The sequence below is a fragment of the Lygodium microphyllum genome, chromosome 7 (genome assembly GCF_053477565.2).
Source record: "Lygodium microphyllum isolate KBCC chromosome 7, Lygodium_microphyllum_v1.1.10, whole genome shotgun sequence".
NCBI lineage: Eukaryota > Viridiplantae > Streptophyta > Polypodiopsida > Schizaeales > Lygodiaceae > Lygodium > Lygodium microphyllum.
Window position 1 is genome coordinate 130,107,368 of NC_141141.1, and position 19,675 is coordinate 130,127,042.

Sequence of the window (19,675 nt, forward strand, 5' to 3'; positions counted from 1 at the left end):
GTTCATGCTCCTAGCCATGATTTCCTCAATTTTTTTTCTCCCAATCGCTCCAGACTATGCACAATTTGACATATCGAATGAAAATATTAGATTTCAATCTTTCTCTCTCCTCTTTCACTCTCACCATAAACATGGTTCATATGAGTTGAGAGAATGAGGGGGAATGGGTGCTGATTCATGAGACAAAATGTGAGGACTAGATCAAGAAAGTGCAAAGGAGGCATTAGTGGCTAGAAAAGAGTGTCAGCAACTTCTCGTTCTTGAAATACAATGTGTGCATATGCAGATTATAGCGTAAGCGTCTTCTTTTATTAAATTTTCATGATGAATCTTTCATTCTTATGATAGAAAATACTTAAAAATAGTTGAATATGCTTTAATATGTTTCAAATCATAGAATAATCATTAATTTCTAGCAATTCGCATAATAAGAATCAAAATCGTAAAACCTACAATGTGGGATTTAATAGGAAAATGATAAATTTATGAGTTTTTATGGTTAAAATGGTGTTTTTATGGTGTTATATTGAATGTTATTCTGAATCACAATCCACATAAGCTTCATGAAATTGAAAATGAGAAAAAATTTGCAAACAAATATCAAAATAAATGATATAAAAGTATAAAAAAGAGTTTTTTGATGGAAAATTTCAGTTTTCATGCGTAAAAAATTACAATAAATTAGGTATATATGTGTGGATGTATGGTGAAGGTAGGGCATGGAGATTTACCTCAATCTATCTCCATATTTATGTGAAAGTGTGTGTTTACCACTTTTTTACATGAAAAAAATGACTTAAAACACCCTCTTAAATTGGTGCATGATTGGAAAACCTAAACGATAAGGAGAAAGGGGTCATGAAAAGTTAAGTATCAGTGAAAATTTGATTTCCATACATATCATGACATATAGGACTCACTTTATTTAAGTTTAAAGGGACAATAGCACGAATTAGTTCAATGTTGTTTCTAAGCAATGAAGTATTATGTTAGAAAGAAAATCATTGAAAGAATGTTTTGCACACGATACGTTGGCTGATTTGTGGCAAATTTGTTTGAACACTATATGGCATTGCAGATTGCATCTCTATTCAAACATGGTATTAAGAGAAAATCTCATAGATGCATGACTGATTGCTAAAACGATTGACCAACGATGAGAGCATGTGAGGATTCTCAAGCTGTAGAATAGAATGATTGTCTTTGGGGACTCTTATGTGCGGAAATAAAATTATCTCTTGGAACACTTTATCAAAAGAGTGAACAATGTTACAATCGTGCTCTATGTTTAGATGGTGCGTCCTACGGCCTATCTCCAGGGTGTAGGAGAGTCATAGGAGCCACGACACTCTATTGGGGAGAAGCTCTTTGTGTACATGATGGTGTTAATCACTTGTATGTTTGGATACTCCTTCTATTGGAGTTGGGATGGGCAAAATCGTTGGACTACAAATCGATACAGATGCACGATTTAATTAGAGGAATATGTAGCCTCCGGATGCGCTTGTCCGCGAGGTCATGAGGGTGGTTTGATGAGTATAAGAGGCCCATCGACTAGAGCCCTAGAGCTAGTGTCAGGTCCATTTTAAGTCTCGATAGGTGGTGCATTTTCCGAGAGCTATTAGTAAGTGGTGATTTCTGAACCTCAATTATAAGAGACTCGCTATTTCTAGTTTCTAATAGAGTGCTGCCTTGAAGAGATGGATGTTGAATTAGGCTTATTAAAACTTGAGTCATTAGCATGATGATTAATCCAAGGAATCCCCATAACCCAAAAGATATTTAGTCCATCTTGAATGGTTTAGTGGGATCTTTGGTTAGTCATGTGGCCAACTATTTTATCATTTGCCCTGAAAGTAATACCATGCTTGAGTTTGGACCACTATGGAAAAGTACCCATGGAGTGTCCTTTGTGAGTAATAATCCATGGGAGTTAGAGGAAATATTAGGAAGAAAAAGTGATACTAGGATGGCATAGTCGTCTATGATCCTTGATAGTGATAACTTTTTAGAGGAAAAGACTGTGATGCCAATGGTCGAAGTAACACATGATTATGATCGGAAGATACATCCTATGCTAGTGCTTGATGCAATTGGGTAATGAAGTGCAATTCCTAAGATCCATAAAGCATTGGATGATATCTATGTATGTGGGAAATCATTGTTAAAGAGGAAGGTTCTATTGGGGCCCGTGTCTTCAATTCTAGGAAAGTAGTGGTAAACGACAATAGACTTGCTAAAGTGATCCCGACAGTTGACTTGGACCTTAGTAACATGATCCCTATTTGATCCAATTTGGCACCATGTTGCTCGAGGGAGAGCTGTATCATTTTTACTACAATCCAAGGATGTGTTTGTATGGAGCTATAATAAGTTAAGGGGACTCCTTCTACTATTGCCACCACCCACATAATTCCACTAAAAGAGGAAAGTAAACCAATAAGTGAGAATGTTAAGAGAATGCCATTCAAGCTTAGGGATCCTGTCTTTGATTGATGTAGTTACACAAGGTCAAATTGATCTTTTTTATAAAGCATGCTCACTGGTAGTGATAATGAAAAATAATAATAATCAAATCCATTTATATGTTGACTTTAAAGACCTAAGTAAGTAAGAAATCAAGGATTTCTAACCCTTTCCTTTTGTTGATCAAATTTTGGATCAATTAACTAGATGAGAGAGATTCATTTATGGATAGATTTATGGGATATAATCAAATGACATTCATCATAGTCTTTGGTACTTTTGTCTATTAGGTTATGACATTTGATTTATACAATACCCCTTGGTAGAGAATAGCCCATAAGACCTTCGGTGACATTTCACTTGAGAAGCTCAAGGTATTTATAGATGACATTGGGGCTATTATTGTCCAAAATTGACAACTTATAGTATTATGTAAATTTTTTGAGCATTGTCCTAAGTATTATATTACTTTAAATTCACAAAAATGAGTACTTGTAGTGACTTATGGGTCTCTTTTGGGCCATGTTGTAGTATAGTCGACATTACTACTAACTCTGAAAAAGTAGTTCTTATCATAGTGATGAGACCCACCACCCCTGGAGTGTTTCTTTTCTCTGAGTGAAATTTTTCAAGCAAGACAAGAAAATTGAGCAACAAGTGGGAAAGCATATGAAGTAGAGTAGGGCAAAGCACAATAGAAAGCTCTCTCTCTCTCTCCAATATGTCTCAATTTATTAACATGACTCTAAATATATCATTCTCAAATTAGAGATGTAGCATAATTAGGCATATTACTCCATATACATAGACCATAAAAAGGAAGTTTGACCAATGGAAATGTTGTGATGGTAAGCTCAATGTGTGTGGATATTGAGGATGGATCACTTGGTTAGATGGGTCCATACGTCTATACTTAGCACATTGATGGTCAATTAGTGTAGTTAGTTATGCATTATTTGACTTGTTAGGCCACTTTAATTATATTATATCTTAATTATACTTTGTATACATTGTATTGTGTGTGAAAAAAGAAGAAGAAACCAACAAGAAAATGTTTTGGTCTCCATCTCTCTTCTTGTGTTCTTGAGTGAGCTTCCTCTTGTGTTTATGGTGTGTGTTGGGTATAGTAGCTCAAGAAAGTCTCCCCACCACATGATTCGTGACATGGTATCAGAGTGGCACCACTGAGAGAGACTGATTTTGAAGACTTAAGTGTAGGAGAAGAAGCAAGGATTCAAGCAAGCAAGCAATGGGTAAGAAGCTCTCCCATTCTTCTACTCTTTCTACTAGATAGCGCATTTGGAGGCACCGGAAGCAAGTAGAGCAAAAATCTTAGATTGATATGAGATTTGGTATACAAGCAGAGTATTGCATATTCTACAAACAAGCCTTTTACTAATTTTTCAACCATATGAGACCATTTCACACCCCATTTTAGACCCTTGAGGTTGCGCACAATAATTTTAGGGTATACTACGATTTCGGTTGTATCGTTCAAAAGTGGGTGTACAAGTTACATATTTTGAATCTATAAGTTCTAAGGTGTTTTCCAAGAAGCAAGCACAAGTTTTATGTGCTAATAAGTTGCAGATTACATATACTATTGAGCAGTGAATGAAAAGGGATACTTGGTGTATTGATGTGCATTTGTTGTGAAAGGTTGCAAAATACTTGCTTGTTGTTTTGTATCAATTTTGTGATAATAGTAGAGAATAGTGGAAACCCCATCATTGAAAAGCTAGACAAGAACAACTTTCCATCATCGAAGCTTCATGTGATAAACTCCCTTATTTGAAAATGCCTCTACAAGTTTATTTCTAGTGAAGAAAAGGAGCCAGAGCTAAGTAATCCTGCAATTGCAAAAGAATTAAAAGAGTGGAAAGAATGGAACACAAAAGACAAAAAGGCAAAGTACTGGCTATATTTTGATAACACTATGTTGGGGCATATAAGAAATGTAGAAATTTCACATACAACTTGGACAATCTTCAGGAATATATTTTTAGTATCACACACCTTGCATACCCATTGGAGATATAGTTGAGCAAGGCATCATGGATGATATATCTTATAAACATCTTTTCAAGATATCTAGCAAAGAGGAGATTTATAAAGCATACCTTATACCTTATTAGGTAGACAACATTTTTCAAATTTTGAAAAAATGGATCCTAGATCATCCCATTGAGAAGGATAAACTAAGGTGACTCGTTTTGAAAGCTCAACCTTATCAGTTAAAGCTAGTCAACTTTATCAATTAGGGAAGAACGGCTTACTAAGAAGATGTGTTTGCAAAAATGAGATCTATGATGTACTCACTAAGACATATGGGAGAATTACAGGGAAATACTTCAACGAAGACACTATTGCATGCAAAATTCTTCAGTCTCAATTGTGGTAGCTTATGCTCTTCCATGATGTTGTTAAGTTCATCAAACATTGTGACAAGTGCTAACACATGAAAGTACCAATACAAAGGGGCAAGATGGAGCTGACACCAATGATAGCATGTGACCATTTAAAAAATGGGGCATTGACTTCATTTGACCCATTAGCCTTGTAGTCGAGTACTCACAAGACAAATACATCGTTATACAACCTTACAAAACAGGCTGAAGCAAGAGAAACTAGGAAAAATATGCAAGGACTATAGCTAAGTTTCCTTGGAAGCAAGTGATCTATAGGTTCAGCTATCGACCTAGTGTTGCTTTATTCAATTAAAGGCCACAAACAAGAGATGAAGTTCAAAGGACTTGGACCCCTTTGAGTCCATCAGATTAGCAAAACCAACAACGTGGAGCTCAAAACTTTAGATGATAAGCCAAAATTGGATAGCCCCAATTGATGATCCCTACCACTATAAAAGTTAACCCCTATGGGGAAAAACCCTACTCATTACTAGGAAAGTGCAAAGTCATGGTTTCCATTGAGATTGAGAGACTTGATCATTTTTTCTCTATATAGTACAACTTGCTACAACCATGGCTATCAAGATGGGTGACAGTATGGTCAACAGCATCTACCATCTTGACAATACTTTCACCATGTTCGCTCATAGCTATGACCGGCTAGACCTAGGTCTATTAAAGGAAGATACCATAGTGATAGTTAGAAGCCTTTCTTGTTCTCGGGAAGAATATGAACTCATCTTCACCAATCATGTTTCTATCACTAAAGAGCTAATTGCCATGCAAGTAAGCAAAGAGAAAGCTATCAAGGGCCACTTGATTACATCCTTCAAGCATAGCCCTATAGAAACCACAAGGCAATAAATAACAAACTTAGGGAACCTAGCCAAATTTGAACACCCATTTCTATAAAAGTGATTCACTCTTCAAACACAATGGGAATCACTCGGTTGTCCAATAATGAAAAATGCCAAACAATGTTGAGCCATCAAAACAACTGAGCATGATCCCACTTACATTGCTCCAACCTCCTTTTACGTGTTAGCCATCACATGGAAGACACCACTAGAAGATCATGTTCTACTATATCCATATTTGGATAGAGTACTCTTTGAGGAGGAACTTCACATTGCTAGTTGCCTACACATAGGAGATTTTCTCACAGATGTACTTACATACATCATGCATGTGCGTATCAAGACAAGTGACATGGATCATTATGTTGCCATGGAATAAAATTCTAACTTTTATGATTGGCTTTTGTACAAAGATCCTACATCATCCACATAGTCTAAATTTACTTATACACATATTGTAGTCACTTTGTAAATGCACACTTTTCCTTTCTTTGTACCTCTTTCTCTTTGTCATTATTGTCATTATTCAAGATGCATTATTGAGCCATGCAATATCATATCTCCCAACTCCCCTCCCTTGCAAGCTAGCAACATTGCAAATTTTTTGAGAAGGGGTTGATAGAAGTCATTTTCTTTCAAGAATAAGGCAACAAATATTTTTGAACAAATGAAATGTGTGAGCTTATGTATTTTCAACTTGGTCCCTCATCATATGTCTTCTTTTTTCTTCTAGATATATTGAAAAATGGGAGGAGTTGATGAGAAGGTTATCCAAGAAGTCGACCGAAGTTGCAGATCTCTTTCACAAAAGTAGAGCTACCAAGATCCAACATGAACATGGACATTTTGAGGAATAAGAATCTAAGGTACATGCAAATCTAGAACCTTAGACAAGTTATAGATGTGGAACAGAAAGCCAATAGACTTACTAGAGCACCCACATAGAGAAACTCAGGAGAAAAAAAATGCTATGGCAAAGTTCAAGTTCATGAAGCAGGAACAGGGATCAAGCTAGAGGCAATCCTCCACCTTGACCTAGGATTGCAAGCCAAGTTACACACATTGTTTTCTACCTCCTGCCACAACTCAGTAATGAACAAGATCCACTTGGAGCATGTTTGAAGATTTGGTTATGTGCACCCAAGAAACATTGATTTGAATGCCTACACAAGAAGCACAATGCATGTAGTGGCCAAGATATCAATGATGTGGCTAAGTCTAAGGAGGCCACTATAGGGAGTAGAAAACCTACAAGGGGAAAGGCTACAAGTAAAGCCACCATGGTTGCATTTGGGGGTGTACTAGCTTCCATCATTGAAGAAGCATTAGATGACACCAACACAACTAGGGAGTTGGTAACCAATACCCAGGAAGACATTGCAACATCCTCGATACAGGAGAGGTAACTTCAAAAGGAAGGTCAACAAGTAAGATAGGGTCTAGTACTACACAGGAAAAATAGGGACAAATGCAAGAAGAAGAGAGCTCATAGACAATGCAAACCAAGAAAAGGATACAAACTCAAAGGGAAAGGAACACTAAAGATGAGAGAAGGAAAAGGGCAGAAGAAAAACATCAAGCTAAACTAGAGGCCATTCAAAAGTAGAAAGTAGAGAAGGAAAAATCAGGAGAAGATGCACAAGCTAAACTACAACAAGAAAAAGAGGAGTTAGAAAGAAAGGAGAGGAAAGACCATCATTAGCTTGTAAGGAATTTAATAGAGGATATTGGAAGGGAAAGAACTATAAATACTAGAGTTCCACACAACCCACCCTAACCTAGAGTAGGCTAGAGGAAAAGCATAGAGAAAGTCACAAGCACCACAATTGGGGAACAACTTAAGACTACCAATGGCAAGGTAAAGGAATCAGGCCTACCTTTACCACCCCATTACCCCAACTAGGCCAATTGGTAGAAATAGCTATCTTAATCTACCACTCCTAGCACCACCCCTTAAAAGTGAATGAGGTAGCCAAGTGACCTTGGTGGCATAACTATAATGGCTAGATGCCATCTAATCATTGGTCTCCAAAAGCAAGTCAAAGGGACCAATGGTTACAAGGTCAAAGAGATTGACTGCAGAAGAGGTAGGATCAACAAAGATATGAGAAAATGTTCCAAGAATAAAAGAAATATCCTCTCATGTATTCCTTATCACTTGAGGGCGTGGGCAGGTTTTTGATGACCTACTCAGGACACTAGAAAAATGAAGAGACCTAAAGGAGAAACAAAAGAAGCAAGTAGTGCTTACACTAGAGAAGAAGAAGGAAGCTTGTGTCACCTTGCAATGGCAATACACAAGGAATGTCTATGCCCTAAATGGAAATAACAACACTAGCAATGAAATAGCCAATTGAATAACACACTATCAAAGGCCTTAAGAGAAAATTGCAAATGGCTAGACAGACACTTTAGAGCACCCTAGGACCACTACCACATCCTCTTGAATATCAACCCACAAGAGATGAAGTGGCACTCTAATTTGAAGAAGAGGGGCTCATTGAGGAATGGATAGTGAGGTTGGGCTTCATGATCCTAATATCTACATTGTCACCAACCTGAATTGACATAATGGATTGGGATATGGCAAGAGAACTAGAACTCCATCTTGAGCAGGCAACCATTGAGCAATCTCTAGACCTGTCTACCTCTTTGAATGCACTTAAGGATCCAAAAAAATGAAAGAAGAAGTAGTTGGGCTCAAACTTAAGGCAAGACCTCAGTAGGTCACAGATGTTTCATTCCTGAAAGAGTTGAAAGTGGTCATCATACAATGGGAAGAGGAAGTCAAAGAGCTGGAGAGAAAAGAGCCACTAGATGCGCCAATGACTTTCACCTTCACCATGACCCAAAAGCTAAAATTAATACTTCTAGTTAGCATCATGAATCAAGTAATTGAGGTGGGTGAGGCATTGGAAAAGTGGTAGATTGAACAAAAAATCCAAATCCCTAACTTATGGCAATAGTAAGAGGAAGATTATTGGCCAAATAAGATGCTAGAAACACCCAAGAAGGTGTGAGGATTCGAAGCCAACTTACTTGGAGGAAGTCCATCATTTAAAAAAGTAAGTAAGCTTGGCTGGCCTTTTGTGGACCTCTTTCTATACAGAGAGGAAATCCTACCTACTTGGCCTAGCACAGAGACATGGAGTGGACTTCAACCCTAAGCTCCATGGCAGATACAACTTTCCTCTTATCTCCAATGTCAACACAAGAGATCTTGAAGACAATTTAAGATTCCAAGAGCGAGATCTAGGCCCTTTTGAAAATTTGTGGACACCTTCCAAAACTATCCCAACCCAGCCTTTGTACTTACATGCAATTACCTTAAGTTACTAGTGGTTCTACTAAACCAGAAAACAACAACAGAGGACGGAAGACTGCACCTCGTCCAAATTAATTCTTTGAGCTACCATGTTATTGACCTTCTATCTCAACCTCTTAGAAGACATGAATAAAATTTGCATCATTAGTTGTGTTCACCCTTCCTACTATCCACCCTAGTGACCACTTGTATCTCAACCAAGGGATAGTTGTTGAGAAAGTCCTATCTTGAGTGTTCACTCAAGCTCTTACTTTTGCCACCTCAAGTCAAGAGAAAAGAGAAGTACTAGTATTTCTCACCACCCAAAAAAAGAGCATGTGCACATGCACCTAAGGATCCTCAAGTTGAGGGTATCCAATTATTTTTGTCAGTTGGCTCTATCCTCAACCCCCTAGCCATTTCCCCCAGGGTCCTCAATTACTGGACATCCTAAGAAATTGCCAACAAACATGTCTCCTAGCAACCACCTCAGTGCACCAATAACCCTTCACTAATTGAGTCCTCAAGTGTGGAATAGTGTGATATTTCGACTTAATTTTCAATCTTCTGGTCTTCTCGCAGTTAAATTTAAAGAATTCTAGACCATTAAATAAAGGAAGTCTCGAACAAAGATAGTCCAAAGTTTGTAACTCAACACTTTCCCAGGTTGATAAGTACTGAAGCCATCTTCTCGGAAGTCACCACATGAACTCTAATCATGGGCCATAAGTCATAAGTGACCAAACCGATTTAAAACTTAGCAAAGCAAGGCAACTTTTAAAGATTTAAGCTTTAAAGCTTAAAAGTTTTTTTAAAAGAAGAAGAAGAAGAAGAAGAAAATGATGACAAACACGCCGTTGCCCCCCCTTTTTATTTAAAAAAAATGGTGCATGATTCTTCCAAATTTAGAGATCTTGAATGCACAAGGAAAAGCCTGAATTCTCCTCCTCAAACATATTAGAGAACTCCCACAATCTCCCCCTCTTCTCAGTTTGACGAGAGGCTTAGATTGAAGCAAGATCATTCGAGAGCTAGGAAAATCAGTCATGGCATCTCTGGCAACCTCTCTGGACCTCAAAGATCAAATTTCCAACATCAGATTGCATCTTGATAGCTTCAAGATTGCTGATTTGCCAAAGATACCACCCACAAAGAGCTCCTCTTCTTGACCAAAACCCTTCTTCTTCAATTTAACTATAAATACAAGGCATAACGAGCTTGATTACCATGAAATTTGAATCTTTATAGATTTTTGCAATACTAATTCTCTTGTTTTCTAAGGTTTGATCTATAATGGTATTCATGGTGTAAGAGGGTTGGTAGAGGCATATAAAAAGGGCAAAGGACATATGTACATCATCATTTTTTTACACAATATACAACTTTGTCCTTCATCTCTCAAGCTCTTCCTATCCTTTCATGGTTGCCACCCATCTCTCTCCTTCTTTCTTGTCTTTCTCTCTCCATTTCTAGTCTTTCTCTCTCCTTTACCTTCTTCTTCTCTCTTTCCTACAGTCTTCTCCCTCCTCTTTCTCTCTCTTATGAGGTCCCTTCATGACGTGGTATCAGAGCATTGGCCTTTGATTCATTTTCTCCTCTTTTTCTTCATATTCAATCCTAATTTTCATCATAAAAGCCTATTTCAAACAAGTACTACATGCACAAAACATGGGATGTGACTAGTAGTGACTTGTAGGAAACCTAAAGTTAGAAGAAGACAAATCTAGAGATCTTTGAAGCTGAAAGGGATAGATGTGGTGCTAATTGGTCAAAATAGTAGATTGTCACTTAGTTTTAGGTAATTTTGACACGTGTTTTGAAGAAAGAGGCTTCTTTGAAGTTAGGGAAGACTTAGATACAATTACTTTTCAAAGATTCTTCTTCTTCTTCTTCAACTTTCCCAAACCTCTCCCAAGTTTCATGGCTTACCATAGGCTTTACTTCATTTTTCTCCTTCATCCTCACCTATTGACATCAAGGAGTTGTTGGAGGACCTTTCTTCCATGATTTAGATGAGATCAAGTACCATTTCATGGAGTGTTTAACAAGCCCTTACTTCAAGACAACAAGAAAATTCTTCATTGTTTTCAGTAGGGAACTCCATTTAAGATCTTAATCATCAAAGAGATCATAGCCATGGCAATGGCACTTCATGTGATTGAGATTTGAGATCTATCTTTAATTTCTTTTGGTTTTTCTTTATTCTTAGAAACCCTAGGCTTGGCAGTTACCAAACTTTCAGGGCAGCAATAGCTCCTGAATACCTTCCATCAAGGCTTGCAATGCACTGATCAAATCTACCTTTTTGACAATTACTTGAGCCTTTGTTGCAGCTTTCATGGCAGATCTACAAGAGTGGAGTATGCTCCATAGCCAGACACTAAACAGAGGGTAAATTTGAGGCACATAGGGGACATGGCTCCTCCTTGACACAAGTGTGGTTGGTGCATTAGATTTTAGTTTTGTTGTTCTAGCCATGTCTTCTTGTTCTTCATGTAAAGCATATGTTTGAACTCTTACCTGTTATCTTGGAGTAGCTCCATTGGATGCCTTGGACGGAGATCTTGCATTTCCTTCTTTGTAGTCTCTATTCTATCCCTTAGTCCTTTAGGAGTTTTAGGGATAATGACTATTGAACTCAATTTATTCAAAGCTTTCTTGGACTTAACTCCATTTGGATCCTACAGAACTGTTACTCTAGCATCTCCATAGTCATATGCCATTTTGGGACTTGACCTTGTGCTTATATTATAGCTTTTCTTGTCATTGTTATGTTGACTTGTATATTGGCTTTCATCCATGTTTCCTTGGTGGTGAAAGCCATGTAAAGGAAGCTTGAGACCTCCAGCCAATATCAAACCACTTTTCAATTAGGATTGAGCTACAAATGGTTTAAAATGGGGATGCTTTAGTAGTTCAACAGTAGTCTACGTGAAGAACTTATAATTGCAAATGTATGGACTCAAATATTGCAGCCCAACAATGATAAGGTTGATGTGGGCCAATTCATAATGGACAATAAAAATCTGCAGGCATTGGTATTTCACAAATTCCAATAGTGCCTTGCTCAAATGGTGGTATAACAATGAGAATATGCTCAACATTCAACAAAACGAAGATATGCTCAGCATAAGAACTTAGAAGATATTGAATGGTACTACATCTTCAAAATATGAATCTTTTCTCAGAAGCTCATCATAAGAACCTAGAAGCTATTAAGTAGCAGCATCACCATAGCTAAAGAAGACTTGAATGCTCTGCTACAATCGGTTCTTGCCAAAAATACATGACGTCTTATGTTGCACATTTACAAGATGAAGAGGTGGAGAGCTAACTTTCGCTTCAATAACATGTCACATGATGAGGCCAATCGGATTGGTCTGCCACCTACATAGTTTCTAGAATGCAACCTTAGTCTTTGCAGAGTGGCATAGACTAGTACCTAAACTAATATGAAGATGGTACCCAAATCAAAGTCATTATGTTCAAAGAGGCATTGACTCTACTAGGCTATCTGAAAAAGTTGAATTATCAAAGGAGGCTATTGAAGAGACTCGAAGGAGATGGCAACCCTCTACTTGAAGGTTCCCTTGCAATAATTTGGTAATGAAGCAAAGATGAGCCAAAGATTTGATTCTTCAAGAACTTATGTGTAGAATCAACCTCTATAGACCCCATAAACTCAAGTGAAATGTCCCCAAAATCTTCACAATGGGTTTACTATCAAAAAATGAAGCTCTGCTCTTGTTAAAACTACTTTCAACTACAATCTACAATGTGAGATCTAGTCAACTTGTTCACCATGAGGGTGATGTATATTGAGATGTATGGGTAGATCCCTTAAAAATGGTCAAGGAATCATTGTTGCCTCCAATTTGTCTCATAGAGAGCTTGTGCTCAAGCAGGCTTAGTTACAGTTTCATGATCTAGCTACTTTTAGGAAACAAGACAATGAGATTTCCTTAGCCAAGGACTTGTTGTGTTGATATGAGAAACTGAAGATGAAGCTTTTATGTCTCTCAACAGAGAAAATGATAGAGTGGTAGTTTAGTCAGAAGGCAGAAATGCCTTTGCCTTGCACAATGAGTCTAGTAGAATTGGCTCGAGATCAAAGGCTTTGTCAAAGTAATTGTTGTTACAATCCACAATGATGATGGTTCTTAAACTATAAACTCTCAACTCCTCATGTGAAGAAAATTGAATATACACAATTCTTGATTATTCAACACTAGTTCTTAGCAGCAAAACTGAGTCAAGTAGCACTAGGGGTCAGTGGTGCATTTGATGTTTTCAATGTTATTGCAGAATGACCATTAGACCCTATATTTTGGAGCTGATCCTTCAACAATTGGGGAATGATTGCTGTGAGACTTCTACTTCTAGAAGGCACAAGCAATGTTGGTTAAATCATTCAATTGGATCCAGACATCTCCTTGGATAGCATAGTTAATTTTTTGAGTTAACTAAGCATGCTAATAAGGTTGCACATACTAGGAACTTCTCTGGCTCTGCTGATGCTAGAGTACAAGTGGCATCAAGTTTCATATATTGAGAACTTCTCTGGCTTTTGGAGTACAAGTGGCATATAGTGGGAACTTCTTTGACAAACATGAAAATACCTTATAGGCATAACAAGAATAAGGGAAACTCTCAATAGTTATAAAGAAAACAATTCCAAGTTGTATTATCTATTGAGAGGGCAAACAAGTTGACATCCTTCTAGAAGTTTTATAGATATGACTTTGCATAGTAGCTACTATATTTGGCTTTAAAAGCACAAAATTATTACATCAAGAGCATCATAATATAGAGGATCTTCATTGCTTATAACACTTGGTCTAAGGTCTTAGAACCAACAACACCCTGATAGCAAGGATGTGATTCCTTTGACAATGAGCATGACATTTGTGGGCATATTTCTTTAGTGATTTGATTCTCCTTTTTCTCAGTCTACATCTACTCTAATCTTAAGCATACTAAAGTAATTCAGTTGAGCCAATGGTCAGTATTGAAATCAGAGAATCATTCTTGTGTGTGGGGCTAGAATCATAAAGTGTTATCACAATTACTACAACTTCAGGACTTGCTAAGGAAGCTCTAAAGTTACTACTCTAGAGATCAAACCCATTGGTTTTGTGGTGTTGCATTAGACAAGTAAAAGGTAGTTCTACCAAAATTACCGAAATCATGTTTCACAGTGTGACACAAAATCTGGATGATCTAGACAACTTTGCTACAAATTTTTGTTCAAAGCATTGAGAAATTAAGGGAAAATGTATCAACTCCCAATGAGAAGGAAACGATTAAGTCTAGGCATATTCTTGAGCTTGCAAGGACTAGAATGGAAGCCAATATTGGCATTGGTGTTCACACTCAAGCTATACCTTTACTTGTAGCACTAGCCTGATCATGAACATTGGCTTAAAAAATTAATGTTGCTAGTATATTCAGGGGATTATGTTAGGAGGATGAGTGGAGAGTGAAGGTACTAGTTGGGGGATGCATACCTCTATTACTTTGTTGGAAACTAACTCCAATGATGCTCAACTTATTGCTACTCAAACCATCCTTGCTGTCCTTTAGGGAGGAATTACAAATCATGTTGTTGTAAGACTTTTGTTACAAAGGGCATTGTGCTAAAATTGTGGGAATTACTGCAAACAAACCAAAGGTCGAGCCCTTTGTTCAAGGTTGATAACAAAGATATTGCAAATTTTGTGTGATCCTACTGAACTATTTTGATCAACAACACTTTACCCAAAGGGTGGACATCACAAATACTTGATATCATGTCATGATGGAGTTTAGCAAGACAATGACCAAGAAGGTGTACAAGCTGATGATGACATATTAGTTGAAGAATCACATGAGGCATTCACGCATGTAGATGGTTATGGTGAAGGTTTTGGAGTCTTGGAGCAACCTCAAGATGATCTTACTGAACATTGGTTTACACTTAATCAAGGTTTACAACAACCATTGAATGCATTTGATAATGAGTAACTGTGTTAGAATACCTTTTGATCCAAGAGGTTAATGGATTTCTTGGGGACCTCATTTATACTAACATCCATCTTGTAGGCAATTTCTTCTCTTTGGTAGGCTCTCTTGGTTGAAGATTGGTCATCTATGGCACTATTTTAGTGGAGGGAAGATTGCAAATAGCTCATTGTTTTACACCAAATTTTACTCTAAACTCTAGATAGCAAAACCCAACCTACATGGACTGAAAGCACTTACCAATAGCTTCGTTTTGATGTGTAGCATGCCTTGATCGGATTTTTCTATAGGAGATTATATTAGATTTACTATAGCAGGCTCATGTAGTTGACAACTTGTTGTCATTATCTACATGTGCCTTTTATGAAGCTATGGTGGCCAAATTTTTAGATCTATCATCTTATTTGGATATTTACCTAGTCTACTTGATTTTCCATTGCACCAAAGTAGTACTCTCTTCTATTCTTATTCCATATATTGTAATAGTTCCTAAATCTTGTTTTTGAGGACAAAATCATTCGAGTAGGGATAGAATGTAAGAGAGTGGGTAGGGGCATATAAAAAGGGCAAAGTACATATGTACAACATCATTTTTTAACACAATAATACAACTTTTTCCTTCACCTCTTAGGCTCTTCCTATCCTTTCATGACTGCCAGCTATCTCTCTCCGTTTCTAGTCTTTCTTTCCCTCATGTGGACTTTCTCTCTCCTTTGCATTCTTCTTCTCTCTTTCTTGTTGTCTTCTCTCTCCTCTCAAGTCCCTTCATGAAACATGGGGAAGTGAAGACGCCATCACATACAAGACCCCCAAGAAAACTTTTTTTGGTGAGCTTCATATCTCAAGATTAGAATTCAAATTGAAATTATATGCTAGACTCTACATATTATGGCTCTTAAAACTACGTTTCCTAAAGGAAAAGGTCCAATAACACCTTTAACATCAACAATAGTACTAGAGATAACAATACAAAATAACATGTATTAAGAAAATGAATATCAACAATAGTATCTAATACAATCATAGGCAATAGGAACCTATTGATGCACTTTATTAAACGGAAAAAGAAAAAAAAAACCATATTTCAAATTTTTTGTGGCCCCATGCCTTAGGTTTCATGTTGACTAAATGGTTTTAGAATATAGCTCCAACTTATGATGGTGTGGACTATGGCAATCATGTCAGTGTCCATCAAGAATTTTGTAAAATGTTAACTTGTTTTTGGACCATAAAATGCTTTTAAACTCTAATGGGCATTCATGTAGCAAAAAGTGAATAGGATATCAAAGTCAATCAAGCATATTAGGAGAGCTAAGCTCAAATATGTGATATGTGGTAGATCCTATCTCTACTTCATATCATAGTATTCTCAATATTAATTATGATGTACAATAGAGGGGCCAATAGAGTTCGCATTCAATGGCTCCCATTGATTCTTTTAGTATTTGGGTGAATTGCACACTTGAAGGCATATGTGCACATGCACATAGACACACACATAGACAATTTTACGGCTGAAATTGTAACACATATACTATATAACTTTGAACGTAAATATGGATAATATACTCTATACTTGCAATGCATTTATATCTGAGTTACCAACACATTAGCTTGATGATATTTTAATGGAATCTTTATGTTATTCTTTGTTCCACTTTATTGGAGCATCTTTTTTGGCTTAGTGATGATGATAGAGTACCTTTTCTGAAGTGCCTAGAGACAATAGAAAGTGGAGGATACCTAAATTTTGATGGCTAGTCAGTTCACAAGGCTACATATCTCTCAAAATCTTACAGATAGTATAAGTAATCTAAGTGTATCAAGATGTTTTATTCCAATAGGACCTACTTAGATGGATTTCAACTCCTTTGTTCACCTTTATATGATGCTTAACCACATATAATAGTCATGACAATAGTGAGTCTATCTGATTAGGATTCTATATTTGATAACAATTCCTTCAATCCATTTTTAGCCCTCTACTTTACCTTGGGGTAAAGCCACTTTTTGAACATCTAAAATACTTTATATTTGGGTAAATTCCTTCAACCTTTGGCAACCTTGAGTTTTGTGTAATTATTATATTGTAACACACAACCTTCTGTGAGGACCAAATTTCAAGTTTTCATAGGACTCTTATTTTAAATATGCACATAATCTCTTGCTTTGAGTAGACACTTAGTTCATGTATGACTTGACATTTTAAGGGCATGCATTCTTTTTGTTCATTTATTTATCACATGCTAACATTGAAGCAAGAAAAGTATAAGGTAAGATCTAGCCAAATATCTAACAATGGGTAAATAGATTTTTTAATAGTTTTCACACTATAGTTTTGGTCATGACCTCCCTTTATATTATATTAAAAGTTGTATTCCGCTTTACCCTAGTGTACATACAAGTACTTCTCAAGGCATGCTCCAATTATGACTAATCCCATCTTCTTATTCATTATGCTCATTATCACTCACTTACAAATTAGCACTATAGTAACATTTCTCCCCTTATGAAGAGTCTTCTCAAAAGTAAAATTTTATAATAGAATAAATAGATTCAATTTTTGGGGGGGGAGGGGGGGGGGGGGGGATGAACATAAAACTGTCAAGATTGTGGGAGAGAAGGAAGGAGTCTCACTTGTAGCTTTCTTGCTTGCACAATGGGGGAATACACACAAAGGTGGAGGCTGAAAACTGTTTTCCTCTTCTTAGTTGTATAAGCCAAAAAGAAGTCTCATACAAAGAAATAGAAGAACCCTATATATGGGTCTTAAACCAAACTCAACTAACTAAGGTGGCATACTAACTGAGCCACGAACTAGAGTAGATAAGGATAGCTGTCATGTAGCTATTATTCATGGGCGGTGTACCAACCGCATCTGCCAACTGACAAGTCGGTGACATTAATACACAACGGTCACCCTGGCGTATCACGAGTGGAGCTCGATATCTCAACACTCCCCCTCGAGCTCAATCCCAATTCCTGCACACCAAGCAAGTCTCTGAACTTGCGCAGCTTCTCTGTGCCCAATGCCTTCGTGAATATGTCAGCTACCTGATCCTCTGTGCTGACATAAACTAGATCAATAAGACCTAGTAAAACCCTCTCTCGCACATAGTGATAATGCACCTCAATGTGCTTTGTTCTAGCATGATAGACTGGGTTATTTGCCAAGTGTATACTACTCATGTTGTCACAATAAATGACAACTGGCCCATCTGTAGACTGATGCATATCATAAAGTAGCTTATGCAACCAAGCTACCTCACATGCAGCCATTGCTGCACCCCTATACTCAGTCTCTGTGCTCGACAAGGCAATTGTAGGCTGTTTCTTACTGCTCCAAGTGACTGCAGCACTCCCAAAAGAGAACACATATCCAATGGTAGATCGTTTATCAAAAATACTACTAGCCCAATCAGCATCAATGTATCCATGCAAATGTATCTGAACCTCAGTCTCATAAAATAGTCCATACTGCAATGTGGATTTCACATACCTGAGTATGCGTCTAGCCGCATCCAAATGTGGTTTCCTTAGAGCCTGCATAAACTGACTTACCAATCCAACAGCATAGCTCAAATCTGGCCTGGTAATAGTCATATAAATCAAACTTTCTACTATGCGTCTGTACATAGTAGGGTCTTTTAGAAGCCCACCTGCATCTGTGCTCAAATTCACATTCTGCTCCAAAGGAACTGAAATAGGCTTACAGCCTGTCATCCCATATTTGGACAGCATGTCCAATCCATACTGCCTCTGCAAAATCTGTATCCCACTTGGTGATCTAATCACCTCAATGCCCAAGAAATAACGCAGCTCTCCCAAATCCTTCATCTCAAACTTTTGCTTCAATAGCATTTTCACATGAAGGATATCTTCATCACTGTCACCTGTCATAATCAAATCATCAACATAAATGACAAGTAGCATAATACCTTTCTTTGTTTTTCTCACATAAAGTGAGAAATCTACCTTGGAAATCTGAAAGCCAATAGTGACAAGATACTGTCCTATCTTGTCAGACCATGCTCTAGGTGCTTGCTTCAAGCCATACAAGGCTTTCTTCAACCTGCAAACAAACTTAGGATGAACATCATGCACATAACCTGGTGGCTGCTCCATATAGACCTCTTCTTGCAAATCACCATGCAAGAAGGCATTCTTTACATCCATCTGATGTAAAGACCATCCCTTTGATGCAGCCATAGCAATGACTGCTCTTACGGTTGCCATCCTTGCAACCGGACTGAATGTTTCTTCATAGTCAATGCCATATGTCTGTGCATACCCCTTGACTACTAATCTTGCCTTGTATCTGTTCACAGAACCATCTGCATTGTGCTTCACCTTATAAACCCACTTACAACCAATTGCATTTTTACCTTTAGGCAAAGGTACCAATTCCCATGTAGCATTTGCTTCCAAGGCATCCATTTCTTCATCCATGGCTTTCCCCCATTTTTTTTTTCCCATGGCTTGCTCAAAAGAAGTGGGTTCTGGTTTATATATCACTTTGACCATATATGCATAGTGAATGGCTGTAAATCCATCATATTTCAGCCTATCCACAGGATACCTAGCTCTCGTAGACCTGCACAAAGTAGGTTCACTCCCAGGTGCTCTCAAAACATCCCTGG